General features: G+C 38.2%; 1 long non-coding RNA gene across 1 annotated transcript; it reads left to right on the forward strand.

The window, feature by feature from the left end:
• The first annotated feature begins 208 nt into the window (after positions 1-208).
• Positions 209-1,758, forward strand: LOC134969996 (uncharacterized). The gene is made up of 6 exons (XR_010189606.1): positions 209-247; positions 555-645; positions 734-822; positions 1,086-1,168; positions 1,543-1,642; positions 1,730-1,758. It is a non-coding gene; the product is annotated as an uncharacterized LOC134969996 (long non-coding RNA).
• The last annotated feature ends 3,811 nt before the right edge of the window (positions 1,759-5,569 follow it).

The following is a 5,569-nucleotide window of genomic DNA, read 5'->3' on the forward strand; positions in this document are numbered from 1 at the left end:
AATTACATCTCTCTCTCCTTAAGGCACAGCACCATTCCTTTTCAATTAATTAAGGAATTGTTATTGGGGCCGTGTTTTAGGTTAACATAAGTTCATTACACACCGGTAACAGAAAAATATGGAGTTTTAAACACTTTCTTGCTAATCATCAGATAGGAAGTGATGTAGTCAATTAAGGGCTTTTTAAACCGAGGATTCCCAGCCCTCAGACCATGCAGCAGCTAGGAGTGTCACTTTCTGTGGAGAGGTAAGCATGTTAACTTCATGGTTCTCCATGTTATCTGAACATGTTATCACTAAAAAATTGGTGAAAAGCAGTATTAGCTTTCTCTATGTTACACCTTGTGTTTGAAATTTGATATGCCACTGTTGAAGAGAAATGCTTTGGAGTGTTTCTTCATCAGCTCCAGTTATGTTATGCTATGTCAATCCCTGATTTAGCAGCACTGACCAGGTCTGCTTGGGAAACAATCTCCATATATGGGATTTTTATATATAAAAAACCAATGATTTAGACTAGTGCTATACTACCCGTATATTTTGTCTAATTATAGGCACAATTGCAGTGGTTTGCCTTGTTCAAATTTGATACCTGGACGATATCCAGTGATTAGCTGCTTCAATTGGCTTTATTTAATTGAATCGGTATGTATGACGAATATAATAAGGATGTCACCCCACAGGGGAATTATATTACAAACATCACACCCGTCTATATTTTGTCTAATTATAGGCACTGTTGCGGTGATTTGCCCTGTTCAAATAAACACTGGGACGACACTCAGTGATCAGTCACTTTATGGGCTTGATGTAATCTAATTGGTATGTACGATGAGTATACTAAATAAGACATATTTCAAGGGGGATTAAAATGGCAAATATTATACCCGTCCACATATTCTGTTTATTCATAGGTACTATTACAGTGGTCCACTCTGTCTAAATTGACATCTGGAAGATATCCAGTGATTTGCCATCTTATGGGCTTAATTGAATTAAATTGGTATGTATGATGAATGTGGTATGTGCGATCACATTATAAATACCACACCCAAGAGTTAAATAGAATCTCTTTTCTATTATAGATTCAGAATTACTCTAAATTTCAAAAAGGTTATACCCAGTGGATAATCAGTGAAAAGGGTTACTTCCAATTCAATTTAAATTGGTATGTATAATCTGTGCCAATGCGAATAAAAATAAAAATAAAAGTAAATAAAATATATAACAATTATTTATATGTATATCTACACTTCAAACTTCCAATTGTTGAATATTAAGCCAATATTAGTAACGCTTCATCAGAGAATTATCTACACATTCTGTTGGTCCCATATTTAACAAAAGTTGAACGTATAAATATGTTTAACATTCAAATATGATCAGACAATTCTTTCTAAGTATGAAGCAGTAAGGCTAATTAAAAGCCCAATAGAATCCTTGTAAACCAGTCCTCCTCCTCTGTTCCTCCTCACATAATATATCCTGTCCATATATTTTTATAGTAATATTCTTTTGGTAACATATGTTATGATTTTACAGATACCCCATATGGTGAAATTTGGTCCGATACTATTTTAAGCATTGTTAAATTGCCTTTTTGAAGACACGATAAGATGTATGTCCATATTGTGATTCTTTGGTATGTATTCAATAAGCTTTTGAAGAGAGTTAATTGTATTATAACTAGAAGAGTGAAGTTGTTTATGAATGTTTCTGTATTGTTTAGATTAATACACCCCTGATGAAGTCTGTAGGACGAAACGCGTTGGGTTAGCACATTGTTCTCTGACATCTCTACAAAGAAGATAATTTTGATGTTGTTTGAATTACCAACACAACTATCGTCTGTACAAACATTGTTTATTGTTATTCTAGGCAAATTGTAAACAGTTTTATGTATTGCTTTTAAAAAAAATAAACAATCTCTCTTTTTTAAGATTATTTTATTATACAAAACTTGTACATACCAAAGTACGACATCAGCTCCCTGGGGAAATCTCTTCTTTCAATATATATATACATAATATACATATATATATATATATATATATATATATATATACATATATATATCTCCAAGAGTTTAGACTATGAATGTTATTACCTCAGATTTCTAAATGTCTGGTTTGTAATTTTGTTAGCTATTGCTAATTTAGTTTCTCTTCAGTCAACCTAGGTTCCTGGATATTGTCTTTCTTGTTTGTCTTGTCTTCAGAGAAGACAATGACAATCCAGTACTTACTGTCTTCGACAGATACTGGGCTACTCTAGAACAATAGGGGTAAACAAAGGTGTTTGCCTTCTTCATAGAATTTCAAAGCTTTGTGTAAATAAGGCCATTGTATTTGAGTCTCTGGGAGTATAATTTATGTGTGACCCATCTTCTTGCTATTAGAAGAAAAAGCAGACAGTGGGTGATTTATGCAATACAGGTTGAGTATCCCATATCCAAATATTCTGAAATACGGAATATTCCGAAATACGGACTTTTTTGAGTGAGAATGAGATAGTGAAACCTTTATTTTTTGATGGCTCAATGTACATAAACTTTGTTTAATACACAAAGTTATTAAAAATATTGTATTAAATGACCTTCAGGCTGTGTGTATAAGGTGTATATGAAACATAAATGAATTGTGTGAATGTAGACACACTTTATTTAATGCACAAAGTTATAAAATATATTGGCTAAAATGACCTTCAGGCTGTGTGTATAAGGTGTATATGTAACATAAATACATTCTGTGCTTAGATTTAGGTTCCATCACCATGATATCTCATTATGGGATGCAATTATTCCAAAATACGGAAAAATCCCATATCCAAAATACCTCTGGTCCCAAGCATTTTGGATAAGGGATACTCAATCTGTATATGTATTAGATATATGATATGTCTGTGGCTTTTCCATGCGAGTACAAATTCCACAGTAATTACTCATACCATGCGCTAATACGCAGGACCGCGGGAGCGACCATACGCAAATTGCAAATATGTGCACGCACGGCCGAATAAGTATGCACATGGAGGCCATCTATGTGGTGTTTGTACGTAATGTGTGTACTGTAATATTTTCCGACTTCGACAGTCCACCCTTTGGCAGTCATCAATAACTGCCACTAACTAATCAATAAACAGGAAATATATATATATATTACCTATACAATATATACAAAAGCTTGGATGATCAGGGAGAGTTGTAGGTGGGAAATGTATAGCCTAGTGGGAAAGTAAAAAGCATGTATGTATGAACCAATGTCTGAGGGGCATGTATCATCATGCCGTATATGTTCTAAATAAGCTTTGAGGTATTGCAAAGTATACATTAAATCCTTCTCATCCCGTATTAAGGGTCTGTAAATGGGCCAACAAACACTACCATGCTCTTTTCGGCTTCTTGTTTCAACAAATGGGGTGCACATTTAGTTGATGATACATGGAGGGGGAACAAACGTGAGTGCTTGTATATGTGGATATTACCTGTCGACTATGTGTGCCATTAACTGAAGGTTGCAGAGATGAAGATAAGACACATATCTAAAAATACATTCACACAAACATTTTGGGTAGGGCTGACGTCTTTTCTGGTTGGATGTATCTGGGCAGAGGGGGAGACAAAGAAAAACGGGTGAAAGAAACAGGCCATGAAATTCATTTGCAATCCTTATCATAACACTGTCTCTATGGATGGATCATAAATTAAATCTGCTGCTATAACAGCGCCCTCACTCCTTAGACTCATCAAATTTGTGCTGTGCTTGCGCCGCGTTAGAATTTGAACACACCTAAATATCAAACCGATAATTATGATGACTCCCAGGATACAAAGGAGAAACTTCCCCACACTTATAATGACATTTTGAGCCCACTCTCCTAAACCTGAGAACCATTTATGTGGGTTCAACCATGAGACCCAGCCGGTCAGTTCATTACCCACAGTCACTAAGGTAAGGTTGTGCTTTCTCCTGAACTCCCACTTCAACTGCAAGATCTCGTCCATCTTCTGATCGATGATCTCCGTGGGGTCATCAGTGCTGTTCGTAATATACGTACAGCACTTCACACCATATTGAGTTGCCAGAGTAACACAGTACCCACCTGTCAAGGCTGTAACATAATTAAGGACCATCCTGTGCTGGATCAGTTCCTTCTTGTAGGTTTGTAACTCCCTTCCCGTATACCTGAAGGTGTCATCATACATCTCAGTGATATTATCTATCAAGTTCGCTAGCACATGGATATACCTATAATTTATAGTTCCTCTGGCAGTACGGGTGATGTCTAATGCGAGAAGGAACTGAATCCCGGGGGTTTGTGGATCAAATCAGAGGCTGCGTGCTCTGCCCTATCTATGAGGTGTCTCTTGATGATGTGTTCATAGAGAGTATGAGTATAAGGAGTCTGAGCACTGCGGTGAAAGTCTTTCATTTTATCGTGGGTTATGGTCATGACCTCCGGTAGTACTCTCCCAATATAACACAATCCCTCTGAGCTCGGGGCAAGCCACTTGTACGCTTTCCTCCCACATATGAAATAGGCATCATCTGGGAGAACATAGGGGCCAAAATGTAACATCACCATATTGCAAATTTTCCAAGTAAAGAAACCAATCCCTAGTTCTCCCATTTGCTCAGTACAAGTATTGGGCTGGATGATATGGGCATAATACCCCGACGATACTTTTCCAACCCACATGGTCTTGCTTCCACGGGTATACCTATACCGAAAATACCTCCCACTGTTGGCTATTTGGCGTACAAGTTCAGAGTGTATGGGTATCCTATCAGCTCTGTGTGAAAAGGTCATTGTCTGGTTCGTCAGACAATAACCCTTCACATTGCCTCCGAGCTCCATGACTACCAGAGCGCTTACTGATACCAGCCTTTACTCGAGTGATGTGCTGCTCCTGAGATCCTACAAATTCGTACTCGCCATCAGAACCCATTACAGATCCCTGCTCAACCTCTCTGGGACCCTCACCAAAACAAATTGTCCTGATAAAAAACAGAATTACTAGTAGAACCCGAAACGCAGTCTCTTGTGATAGATCCATTTCGTTAGGGGAAAGAAGGAAAATAAGAAGGAGAAAAGAAAGGAAAATGTAGGGGGGTGGTGGGGGGGGGGGGGGTGAAAAAAAGAAAGTGGTGCGACAACCGTCCTAGATCTTGTTGCTCTCCGTGCTCAGGTGCCTTTCAACAGTCCTGCCTCTCAACTTTCCCGGAACAAACACTCCAGTGATATGAGGTTCTCTCCACCTTGCTCTTTGTCACGAGTCCTCTCCGGGTCAGCAACCTTCTTGCAGTGGGACGAGTGGACCCAAGTCTCTCTTTCGGCGACCTTTAGTGCTGTCGTGCTGGTTAACAAGACTTGGTATGGTCCTTCCCACCTGTCTATGAGGCAACCTGAGCGTAAGAAATTTCGAATCATCACATAATCCCCAGGCTCAATGTCATGACAATTGCTGTTCGGTAGGTCAGGAATCACCAGCTTTAGATTTCTTTGTTGATTTCTCAGCTGCTGGCTCATCCCAACCAAATATTTCACAGTCACTTCATTATTGCATTTC

This window comes from Pseudophryne corroboree, chromosome 11 (genome assembly GCF_028390025.1).
Source record: "Pseudophryne corroboree isolate aPseCor3 chromosome 11, aPseCor3.hap2, whole genome shotgun sequence".
NCBI lineage: Eukaryota > Metazoa > Chordata > Amphibia > Anura > Myobatrachidae > Pseudophryne > Pseudophryne corroboree.